The sequence below is a fragment of the Tinamus guttatus genome, unplaced genomic scaffold (assembly GCF_059628265.1).
Source record: "Tinamus guttatus ecotype Peru unplaced genomic scaffold, ASM5962826v1 Tinamus_guttatus_pri_ptg000008l, whole genome shotgun sequence".
NCBI lineage: Eukaryota > Metazoa > Chordata > Aves > Tinamiformes > Tinamidae > Tinamus > Tinamus guttatus.
In genome coordinates, this window is record NW_028288542.1 from 2,138,281 (window position 1) to 2,151,581 (window position 13,301).

The 13,301-nt window shown below is 40.2% G+C and overlaps 1 protein-coding gene across 7 annotated transcripts in view; it reads right to left on the reverse strand.

The window, feature by feature from the left end:
• Positions 1-13,301, reverse strand: part of DMD (dystrophin) — a 1,078,552-nt gene that overhangs the window by 1,029,861 nt on the left and 35,390 nt on the right. The window lies entirely within an intron of this gene.

The window sequence follows — 13,301 nt, forward strand, 5'->3', positions numbered from 1 at the left end:
CTCATGAGTGTGTATATGCACCCACACACTTGTGTGCCCATACAACTATAACATTATTTTGGAGTAGATAGACATGAAATGTAGAATGAGATAGTAAATGAGCAGGACTCATCGTGATACAAAGTTTGACAGAAGCCGGGTGACTGCAATATCTGATGCTGGAGCATGCTTCTGAGTCTCCTAGTTAATGGTATATAGAAACTGGGGAAAAATTTAAAACACTACTTAGCTACAGTCAGAAAAATACTCCAATTCTGACTCACTTGGGGATAAACATATTCTCCTTTCTGGTTGACAGACTGCATGAAAGAACTTGGAGCTTCTAAATGCACAATCATCAGTCACATCACAACTCTGATGGATAGTGCAAGTCATGAACCACTGCATATGCTCTTTGTTGTGACAGTCCTTAATTCTTTTTCTAGGGAAACTGCTAATCTATCAGTCTTTGGGTTGTCTGTATATAATCCTCGCCTAAGGAAATACCTCTTTACACAGTCAACTTCATAAATTATTGCACAATTGCTATTCTCTTCCTATAGAGGAAAACAGGTAAAAGGTGTGATGGGATTACTACAGGAGCACTTTTCTTGTTCCATATGTAATTCCTAGACCATTAGGCTTCAGAAATGGACATATGTGAGAAAAACTTCACCGGCAGACCCTTCTATAGCCTTTGTGCCAGATTCACCAGTATTTACATCACAAAAGATCACAGAATACATTATAAAGTATATATGATTGTTGAAAAGATATTGATTGCGACAGTATGCTCTTGTGCTACGTTCTTGCTAGCAGCTACCTCAAAATTAAATCCCTTCGGTTCTGTTTTCAAATGCATGCATGTTATTAGAATGCGTATGGCACTTGGGCTACAACTACGTATTGATATCCAGCTCACCTCCCAGGTAAATTAAATGATCTGGTACAGTTACCGTGGTGCTTGTCCATATAGAGAAGTTTATGCTAAGTCAAGCTGCCTTTGAATCTGCTGCTCACTAATTATTCTGGAGATACTCTTCAGGCAGCCCCTGTAGTAAGCCCCGAGTGTGACCTAGTTCCTCAGCTTTAACTTTGAAAATGGTGTAGCACTGGAGCACTTTTGTGGCTCAGTATGGTGTCAAATGAGGGTAAAGATACTCGTGTGCTGCATAACCCACATAGCTTACTCTCTGCCTTTCTCCATGTGTAGATATTCCCTTAAAGATTACTTCTCTTTTTTTTTTCCCCCTCAAACAGGATGTCTCCTTCAATCTCACCTCCAGTATTTAAAAATAAATAGCCTGCCATTGTAAGGTAAAGATTTATAGGCTCCAAAAATAACCTAAAAGTTTCAAGTTCAGATTCAAGAGGCAGAAGTTGTCATGCATTAAGACTAGTTTCACCGGCCTGATCCATTATGCAATAATTCCATCCTTACAATTTATTTTTATAACAAAGTAGTTTTTTAAAAAGCTGTAAGTCTTTATTTTCTTACCTAGCATCTTAAAATAATATTTTTTTTCTCAAAAGCTAAAATAGCATTGTCAAAAACACTTGCTCTTACACACAAATACAGTACAAATGCAGGAGAAAAAAATTTAAAGATGCATGCTCAAGACAGACAGACCATTCTTAAACTCTTCAAGAAATAGTCTTTGGTCAATTTTTGATTTTAACACAGGTGTGCCTATTTGAACAGGGTTTTCATTAATTATGAGTTTTAAAGTAAAAAGTAATAATTTAGAATTTTCATGCCATACTACAGAAACTTGAGTCTAAAATACAAGAAAAAAAAATCCATCCTCTCCTTCTCAAGTTTTTGATGACAATTTGAGCACAATTTGAATCCGAAAGGTAGTCAAGCCTTCCACCAGAATGGAATCACATTTTTGATAGGATGCAGAGACAGTAGAAAAAGGGGGCTCCATTTTTCAAAACACATATAAGTGTACAAACACACATGTGCATGCATGCACACACACACTCACCAAGAACTGCTCCCGATCTATTTACAACCCTCATTTTAAGGTAGCCACGCAAGTCCTATAGAAGACTTTGGAAGGCTTGCAAAGGCCAGAAGGGGATGAGGAGGTCACAGTGGAGAGGCAAGGAGACACCTCTACCCTGAGAGTGGTGGATGCTCACACCAGGTGCCACATTTGCCTCTCCAGGCTCTGGTTCTGCAGATGTTGATCTCAGGGCCAAGAGCAGCCTGGGGACTGCTGGGACAGTGAAGTCACAGCTGCAGCCTTGTAGCCTGAGAAATGTGGCACTGGCCTGACAGGGACTTCGTGCTAAGCCCAGAGCCAAGGCCTTGGGAGCTGCCCTGCCATCATACAGCAACGGCCTCCCCAGGCCGTGTGTCCTCCCCAGGCTGAAACCAATGCCTTGCTGCCCAAGCATAACAGCAGAGAAAGGGCTAGGTACTAGAAAGTTTGTGTATGCATATTAAACTGCATAATGTGAACTGCATGCTTTAATATATCATAACAGGACTAATAGTAATTCTTTGATTAGACTATCAAGACTCTGGTTAAACTAACAACAAAGCCTTGTTTCTTTGCATAGCAGGTGTGCTCCTTCCACCTGCAAAAGGGTTTTGCGTGTAACAGGCTGGGGAGAATTCAATCTGTAACTTAGGCTCAATGAATTTGTGACTCACTCATGCAAGACCAAAGTGTTCAGAAGCTTTACAAATAAACCTGAAATAAAATCAGTTAAGGGAAAAAAAAATAAAAAAGAAACTTGGGCATCAAAAGTCAAACTGATTTGAGGCAACATTTGGTCGCATACACTTGGCTGACTACCTTTGAGAATTGGAAATTAGATCTTATTGTGTTCCCAGGAACACAGGTGGCCCTGTGCAAATAAATTGTCATCAATACTAATAATGACAGCAACTGTTTCAAAGAAAATGAGTGAATTCTGCATTGTCTAGCAAAGAACTTCAGTGATTCTGTCAGGAGTCTGAGTAAAATGGTAGGTAGGCAAAATATGTTATCTCAAGAAAAGAGCCAGCTGCAGGGGCTAACAGTTTTTAAGATGCATTAATACCTATTGGCCTGTCTGTCCATGGATAGAGAGGTTTAATCATAGACAAAATAGAATTTAAACTGGCCATTGTAAATTCATGTCAAGAATATGCAAGATCATCCTTAAAACAAAGGCAGAGCAACACAAAGAAATATGGTATAAGACTCCCTTAAAAGATGTTTTTTTTTTCCTCCCTCTGTTAGTTAAGTAAAAACGAAGACAAGCCACATCTTCATTTGCTAACTGAATGTAAGCTGTGAAATAAGGAATTGATTTTTTTTCCAGAGTTACTGAGAGTCATGAATTGCAAAAGTCCTCTCTCTTCTTCCAATCATATAATTGGAAGGTTATGTGTGTTTGTTATAAAGGACCCTCTACTAATTACAGTAATCAGGTACAGATTTATTCAGAGTGGAGGAAATTCATTAGTCCCACCAGTGTCAGCTGATGTACTTCTGTAACGTGATACAGCTCAGGCATCCTTGTCAGGTCAGAGTTGCACTTTGCCATGTAATGAAGCAACTTAAAGCTACTTATTCAGAACCTTGATCTTTGTTAGCAGTAGAGTAAGGCATCTAGCTTGCAGTGAGTAATATGAGTTTTGCTTCTTTCTATTCATCATTTTCTATGATTAGCACAAGTTATTCTTGGAATTATTGACCATTCATTTAATTTACAGTAATATTAAAATAATATTTAGACTACAGGTCATTCACAAGGAGCATGACTATTATAAATTGCTTTACTAATTTTGAATGCATGAGTGGATCACAAGGTGCAAGGCTCAGAATCAAGTTTCCAGGTAGAAGCTTATCTGTTGAATATAAGCTTGCAATAGGATGCCTCATCTCAAAACACCAATCTGTAAAGATGTTGATAAATCTCACTCACCAGCTAACACCTTGTCCCATTCAGGGCAACTCCCACATCTCTACTAACAGTGCACATAAAGCAACACTTTGCTACTTTGCTTCTACTGTTGCCCTTAAACTCCTCCAAGATCTCTCTCCGTAAAACTTTCTTCTTTTCCTGCCAACATTCTCCCTTACTGTGGCAACTTGCCAGTCACCTACAGGCTAACAACAAAGACAAATAAAGTTCTTTCTTATGGAGGACCTATTTCAGGAAAAGCTCAATTGCAGTTGTGATCTTTCCCCTATGCCTCCTCTTTAGCTCCCAAAGTGGGTGAGGGAAGAAATCTGAGCCCTAATAGAAAGGGCATTTTAGATTAAGGAATAAACCTTTCACTCCCTCTAGGAAGAGATACAGAGAGGAAAAGGAAAGGTGAGCAGACTTAAGAAACTATTTGCATCTATCAGGGGAAAATATGAAGTAAACTAGCCATCTTTATGCAGGAGAGGAGAAGTAAAAAAAAAAAAAAAAAAAAAAAAGTTATATGTTACATAACATATAACAGAGTTATATGTTTGGAGGTAAAACTCAGACTGCAGAGGAGACAGTTATGCCCTGCGCTACACACACAGCCCTGCTTTCCCAGCCACCACCGCACATCCTGCAGTGCTTGGAAAAAAAATGCATGGATAGAGCATACAGCACAACCTGCACTTGCCAACCAAGACTGTAGGGCCTAACATAAATTCAGCTACAGAGGTCTAGAAAAAAACATCAATGAAGAGTACACAAAGTAGCAGGATTTAATCAATTGAAACCCTGTAAATGAGTAACTATTGATGAACAGATTCACTTAAAAACAAAATGCTTTTTTTGTGTGTGTGTTCCCCCTCCACCCCCATAAAACAGAGATACCATTTGAGACACAAGGTAGTACCTCCATCTTAGATAGTCTTTGATAATCAAAAGTTTGGAAAACCCTCCAGCTAAGCCTCAATGCAGCCCATTCTCACCAAAGTCTTCCCCTAGCTACAGAGGGGCAGGAGACCTCACTGTGTCATGATGGTACCCACTTCCCATGATGAGTATTTATTTTATAAAAGATTTTCTAAAAGGTAGATGGTGTTGAGCCCCCAGCAAAACTTCTGGATTGACTCAGCTGGCACTATCTGCATTCTTTGGTAGTTCTTTCCAATTTTGTACAGATTTATATATACTGTTTACGCCTTTATTCTACCTCAGAACTAAGTAATGGAAAAAAATATAACGTCTTAGGTTTCTTCTAGCTGGAAATTGAAACATTTTTTACAAAAGCATGAACACAGCCGGGCATATTCTCTTTTAAAAAACAAGGCTATAGGCAGAGCACGTTCAGGAGAACTGAGAAGTGTAAATGCTTTCCTGTTCTTAAATGGAAACCGCACCATCCCCACCACAGAAAGGTTATGATATGCTTTATCCAAGGACAAACCCGCTTACTTGAGGGAGGCCAACAAGGCTAGGAGTCCACTCCTGCTTTGCTACTGTGGTCTGGGGGGAGCAGGGGAGCAGCTGTCCTTAAGTGTCCCTTTTGCCACCAAAAGATAACCATCACTTCAACCATCTATTACCTTCAGTCTGTTCCAAGCTGCAACAGTTAACCAAAGCTTTAATTCTAGTTCCCTGTAAAACTGGCCTGTTATTTCTGACAGGTTTCAGTTCTCAGAAATACAGTGGACCACAGGTGGGATGTCTGCAAGCAAACTTCAAGCCCCTTTCCATTCAGGCAGCCAGTGGCACACATTGCCTGATTCCTGAACTTTTTCTGCTCAAATGTATCCAGAGTACACTGTTTATGCTAATATAATAACACAGGTCAGCTGCTCAGTTGCCTGTGCAAAATAAGCCAATGGTTGTGATTTAATCTCCAGTGGACAGTAGACCATGCTTTAAGGAATACTAATTGTTCCCTTTTCCTTCTGGAAGCAGAACCTGCATGAAAAGCAGTGTGCCCCAAACCTCTCTTGTTGTTCAGGAAATAAACCACAGGGCAACACCAAAAATGCTTAAAAATGAAAGTGTTCCCGCCACCCCCCCGCCCCCTTTTTTTTTCCAGGAAGGATTAAAAAAAGGACAATATAAACTGGAGAGGATTAATACACAGACACATTCACAATGATCTGAATAATTCAACACACAAAAAATAAAGCATGTTTCACATCTGACAGGGAAAGGTAAAGCCATCTGATCTTTTCAAAAAGTATGCTGATTACAGAAGAACACTTCTGATTCATATTCGAGCCCAGGTTGAGCGCCACCCCTGCAGGCCCTGCAAGTAAACATCACAAATCTGCCTTGAAAGAGCTCCAGCTGCAAAGGTTTTAATTAACTCAAAAGTGGCAGCACACTTTTTAAGTGCCACGTGGTAGCAATAAACCCCCATGGTGCCCAGCAGTGAGCTCAGGTCCAGGCACCCTGGACCACCTTCATCAGAGGGAGACGCACTTAACTACCGACTGTTGCTCCTCACTGGCAAGAGCATCTCCCCTCCCACATGCCCTACCCACATCTCATCCCAAAAGGATGTCCTAGCACCCTATGCACCTCCACTTGGGATGCTGGTCTAACCCTTCCAGGCTCCTAGGCTTCCCGCACACAAAACTGCAACACCAACACCATTTGCAACTGCATTTGGTTGCACGCATTTCCCAACAAATGCTTCTTTTTGAAGGGGAGGACAACAAATGCATAAACACCAACTGGCTCTGCTTGGTCCATATGGTTTTGAAATTTTCACTGAGCAACGATAAGAAGGAAAACACAGTATGCAGGAAATTCCTCCCCATCCTAACTACAAGCACATGGGACCCAAGATTCTCATGTTAAGAATCATGTAGATGCTCAACAGTTACAATTGGATTTCTTGCTGCTCCCCTTACGTGAACTGCATCCATGGGAGACGGGGGCTGCAGCTGCCTCCGCCACACGGTCGCTTTTCTCCCAGCCTCAGAGAAGCAGCCTTTGATTTTCCCCGGGGAGCGGTGCCAGGCGGGCCACGCAACTGGCAGGGCTGCAGCTGCCGGGGCCGGGCCGCGAGAGCCGCCCCCGGGCCAGCTGGAGAGGGTGAGAGAAATGGCTCCGCGCCGTGAGCAAGTGCTGGAGCCGGCTGAGCCATTACTCAGAAAGCAGCAGTACGGTTATATACACCACTGTCTCGGTATACCATATGAGGACACCTATTACCAATGACCCAGAATGAACCTTTAATAAAATGCAGCTAAAACCTCACTACATTTGCCTTCAACAGGAAAGGGTTGCTGCTTGCTAGTTAGTCTTTAGCTTATATTCTCTAAAGACTTGATGGGGACTGTGGGAAAAACAACTCATTTCTTTTAAATCAACCATCGTAAAAATCTGCAACATTGGTTTTAGTTTAAAGTTATTCATAATGTGGGGAGAAACCATAACAAAAAGCTATTAAAAATATTTTTTAAATGAAAATGTGGAACTTACTGTATCTTTCATCAGTGAATAACAAAATCCTTTCTTCTCCTGTACTCCAGAGTATTAACAGGTGGCCATAGCTCCTAGCTGCATGAAACTACCATATGCTACAGAGATCAAAATTAATAAACTAACAGAACAGCGTGCCAGTTTATTGTTTTCATATTTCATTTTAATTTTGTCCTTGGTGTTTTTATTACTAAAAAGTCATGTTTGGTGATTTTTAGCTTTAATATCAGTAGCTTCCTTATTAACAATGTATTTTGAATTGCTGCCTTTAGTACCATGCCGGATAACTGCGTGCTCAGAAATGTACATTTGAAAACATGTACATGTGCCTTTAAAAAACTGCTTCATTCATGCTCCTCTGTGACCTTCTATGACAGAAGTTAGCAGTCCGTACTCTTAAAATATTTCAACAACAGAGAAGGTAACAAGTTTCCCCTGACCTATGACTGTGTGCAAAATACACATTATGACTCCCAATCAACTGTACAAACTCAAGTTCTTTTTAAATACTGAGCAAGCAGTACAAAGCATCAGCTAGGATTTTCTGGGTCATTCTAAATCTGGTACCTTGTATGGCTCTTAAAGAAATTCTTATTTTTCTGCATAAAACATGTTATCTTACTGGCAATAGAAAGGGACTCCCCTGATGCAAATAGCATATGCTTTTGCATGCCACAAAGCATGTCTGCACACAGAGAAATGAGCAGAGGTGCCTTCAAATAAAATAGGCTATGCCTATCCAGCTCCTCAGCAAGTCTCACTGTTGGCTCCTAAACCGAAATTTCTGCCAAAAACTACTAAAAATGCTGTGTCCAAAAAACAGGAGGGAAACTGCGTCCATATTGTAAACTGCTTCCATGACAATTATAGGCTTGATTTAGTAGCCATTTTTACATACAAACATTCAGCACTCAAGTGAGTAGTTTTACTGACTCCCCTGCCACTGTTTGTATAAAGAAATCCTGTAGAACGGTTTTGCAATGGTTTTGCCCTAGTGCTTTATAGAGGGCACCTGGGGGACTGCCGGGACTGCAGAGGTCCAGCACAAGCTCTACTGCTTGGTCCCTGTTCCAGCATTCCTAGTGCTCACCAGCTCCGACCCTATGCCGAATCATTGCGCTGGCCCCCAGCTGGCCAGGCTAGCCCCAGCTGTCCTCATCCCCGCAATGCGTCTCCAAAAACCTGTTCCTTGTCCTTTTCCCTCCTCCTGGCTGCTCGTGGCCTGTTGTGCTTTTAGAAGAAGTTATGAAAATAATGTATAAGCCCTTGTGTTCCTCAACCTGAAGTTTTATATTCTTATGCTCAGTGCAGGTAAACTTTAAAGCTAGACAAAACAGTGAGTTTGGGGTTATTGATGGGCTATCCAGCACCACAAGGCAGTGGCAAGAAGAACAAGGTTATCTAGCTCCAGGTTCATTCCCTTGAGCATATGGCACTAAAACTACGGAAGAAAATATATAAAAAAATAAATAAATCACATTTTTGTCTGTTTTTATCTCTTCCTATTCCTACAACCTTCCAATACTGAGAAAAACAAAGCTGTTTTCACCCATCTCCCTCCCCAAGATCCACCTTTTGTTTTCTCCACTTTCTCAAGGCTAACAGAAGAGGAGCAGAGGCAGCAGTACTTATCCTTTCTTGAAGTACTAGCTCAAATCGACCTAAATCAATGTAAACTTCCAGGGATTTTAACAGACTCAGATCACAGCTCTCAGTAGACATGATCTCTCTTGAGTGCACACTATCCTGAAGAAAAAGAGAAGAAAAACAGAAGTGCCTTCTGCTTCCCACTCAGGTACGATTAGTGGCAGCTATCAAAACTGCTCGGTCACTAGGAGCCCAGGACATGCAGGCAACTTAAAAGAAAAACAGAAAACAAAGCAAAAGGACACATACTGAACCAGTTTGTCAGTAAATGTGAACTTCATTGAACTGAGTGATTCATCCCCTCAAACACAGAAGCTGACTTACTCCTGAAAGACATTGTTTTGATGTTTTCTAAATAGAGCATCTTCATGTTTAATTTCCAAATGACTCTTCAAAGCTAGCTGTATTGGAATCTGCTTCATAAGGACCTTTTCAAATTATGTCAGTTTCTGATTTTTGCAGGAAAACATAAAGAAGTCAGATTTAGAAAATATGATCATTTCTTCTACTTCCTGATACAACTAGCAAATACAATTAAGTTTATTATGTATAAAGATCTAACTCCAGACATTTAGCTAAAATGAGGGCATCGTATGTTTTCACCTGTGACTCACTGAAAGTGTTATGAGTGTTACTAAAATCAGAGCCTAGAGTATAATCATTACTCTGGAATAATAAAATAGATCAGAAGCTTTACCTCGGAGAGGAGGCCTATGCACAAAACTATGGACAGCCTTTTCTCCATTAAGTTCTTGTAGTCTTTATTCTTCATGCTTTTGTTTGGCTTTCTTAGTTATGATACCTCAGTATAAACCCCAGTCAGCTCTACTGACATATATGTGTGTGTGTGCATGTACATATATATATGTACATATGCACACCATCATGCTCTTGTGAACTGTGTAAAATTGCAATATACTTCTGTTAAATTAAATATTTCTTATTTAGGTTTCCTGATTTGGAATCAAGTCAATGTTCAGTCTGTAAAAAAAGCCAAGCACTAACAAGCAATGCAGTCATTACAACCAAACCCAAAACAAATGAACAAACAAAAAAAAACCCACCATGCTTTAGAGGAGCATCTTTCATTATCTCAGCCTTGTAGGTCTATTTAAGTTATGGTTTAATGACATATGAGATTTCATAAAATGAAGTCCTAAGTTTCCAAGAAATGTAAACTGAACTGTAATTCCACTGCACATGAACATATTCTATCATTTCAAAGAGCTGAAATGTGGTTTCAAATTTTGGCAGAAAGCCCTCTTATAATAAAATTACACATATACTGCAGTTGTCTTGATCTCTTTCATACTTTCTCATAAACAAAATTACAGTGACAGTGCAGTTCATTACAGGAGGCTTCATTACAGAACTGGTTTATTTTAAGAGAACACCAGCTGAGAACTGTCTTCTGGGGTGCCGTTGAATAAGGAGTCTGATTATGTCTCCATGAAAGTAAACCAGAAATTATTCAGGATTTTGACACTGTAAAACAGGAAGATCTTCTTAAGAAGAACAAACTGTTCTGCCATGATGCTGAATTAATAATTGGATGTGGCTTTACCAAGCTGTGCATTGGTTTTAAGTTTAGTCCCCTTTAGCCCATGTCCCCAATTCTTCCCCACAGAGCTGGGAACACGGCTGGCCCCGGGCTCAGCGCCGTGATGTTCGGCCTGGTCTGCGCATGCCAGACTCTCAATTAGAGAAGATGTGCTGACGTGCAGAGATGTGCGCCCTCCACTCTCCCTAGAGCTCAGTACCACCATGGGCAAAACTCCCTCACACAACCCGCTCGTCCTTGCTTAAAATCAGGGCTGCATCTGGCACTTAAAAGGGGTAGTAAAACAAATCCTGAGCAATTCTCTCTGCGTGTGTGTGTGTGTATACGTACGTGTACATGTGCACCCCAGGACCAACTCCTAGAGAAATACTGCATTGCGACTGACTTGCAGATTCTTCATATTTTGAGTTTGCTGCTTCAAAATCATTTCTAGCTTGGGCCGATCAATTGAAAAGCCATCTCACCATTCAAAGGTTTCAAAAACCTAATCCAAGTAGATATGTTATGGTAGTTTAAAAACTTTTTCTCAATTGAATCTGATACACTCTTTCCTATTGTTATTGCAATTTGCCTCCATAGAATATGCCACAAAGATAAGATACATCAACACCATCTATGACTTTTGGGGATGGGTTGATGGAAGAGTAATTTCTCATTTTATTTTTCTGTCGACACTACTTTCACACTGCACTATAGCATGACAGCTTTGCGGTATCTGTGAAAGAGACAAGCAGGCAAGAGCATTGCTGGCTCAATAATGCTGTCTGCAGAAAAAAAAATGGTTCTAGGATTCCAAAATCTTATTTTTATTCTTCTCCCAGAAGACAAGCATCATTCCCTTACCTACACTTTCTCCTGCATCACTAAAAATGAAAGAAAGAAAAAAAAAAAAGAGCATCTCCCTGTAGTAATTTCCCCTTGAGGTAAGGGCAATGGCTGAATACAGCCAACTCTCTTCTTATATGCTGAAGTCCAGATACTACAGGCTATGTCTGTAATCCAGCCAGCAGCACAAGGAACCCAGCTATCATCTCTGAGGTATGACCACAATACCTTTTAAATCTGAGGTCCTTCCAGGCCACTATGTTTCCTTTTAACAACTTCAATGAAGGAGACTGGAAATGGGCTATTTTCATCATTCCGTGCATTTGTCAGACTGTTTCTCTGTAGTGACACTATGAATACGGAACTCGCTATAGCTTCGAAAGCACGTTTAATGTATGGTATTTTAAGAGCTGTAGAAAACACAGTATTAAAATTCTAAAATGAAAAATAATAGCATTATGGCTCATTACATTCTAGATTGTAGTAATCTAAACTGTGAGTAACAGTACTGTCATCTTGTCAGATAACTCTAAAGAATGTGTGATTGTGTTTTACACAATGATGTCATTTATTTCACAGATATAACCAAACTGAAGTCTTTGTGTTCCAAAGGAGATCATAAGTTTTTTCTAACAGTACACCCAAGAATGAAGTGCACTGCAAACTAAATCTTCAAAATCAAGACAGCAGAGTCAAAAGCGAAGACCAACAGATCCAAAGCCACAGTGAGATTTCTGCTTTCAGTAATAGTAGCAGATTTCGTACATTCACTCCTATTTCTGGCTGCTAGTGTTTCTGCTGTCTCTTTGAAAACTCTAGCATCATCACAGCACCAACATCATCAGAGTACCACAGTCTCTTTCATCATCCTTTTTTTTCCATAGTCACCTATGCTTGCCCTTCAATTAAAACAAATTCACATATCTCCACTGGTTTATCATATATATAGCCTTCTCTTCAAATGTCCTTTGAAAATATATTAGTTATTCTAATAATCCAACCTAACTGTCAGAAAGCACAAGTCCACATTCAAAGCACATTCAGAACCACCTGGAAATGCCATGGGCAGTCAATGCCTCAGTGTGTCTCATAAATTCACATTTTTAGATTAATAAACATTTTCTGATTAAAAAAAAAAACGCCACTGACTGCTTCTGATCACTTCTATGAAAGAAGTAATATGGCATGCATTTTAGACATGCTGATGTTTGGACAGAACTTCTCATTAAATTAGAATACTAATGAAAGTTTAAAATGTTCACTCACTCACAGGCCTATGATAGCTCCCAGACAGCAAGGTAGCATTTTCATATCTGTAAAGCTGCTGGCGTTTATTTTGCATCATGCTTTAGTCTTCTGGCAGCAAAGCAAAGCCAGGATCCAAGAGGAACTGCCTAAAGCCTGCTAACTGCTATCTTGCCCGCTTCTAGCAATAACCACTCAGCACCAACCAACACGTTGCAACTCCAAGGCTGGAGTAAGCTACCAGAGTCCGTCTTGCCAATATCCTCCCCATCTCTAGGGCATCTATATTCAGTAAGGGTTGAACTTAGAAACTGAAGAAGCTTATAGAGATAATTCTCAAGTATGGGCCCAGCTTTGTAGCACCCTTGAGCACATCAAGACAGAAGGCTGCTGGGCCAGAAACTGTATCTATATTTAGTGTTTTGTTTTGTAAAAATAAACAAAAAGCACCCTCAGAACCATTAAAATAGTAATTCCACCTTCCTCAGGGGGAGAATCCACAGGTGATTCATCAGTTGCCTGGCTTATAAAGTGGGGAAAAAAAAAGTTTTGTTTTTGAACTAATTTTTCCATCTGTTGCATCTTGCCTGTACAAGGCAGCGGACTTCGAAGCCGATTCCATAGACACTTGGTGCTGATAAATGGCCACAGACTCCAGTTCAAC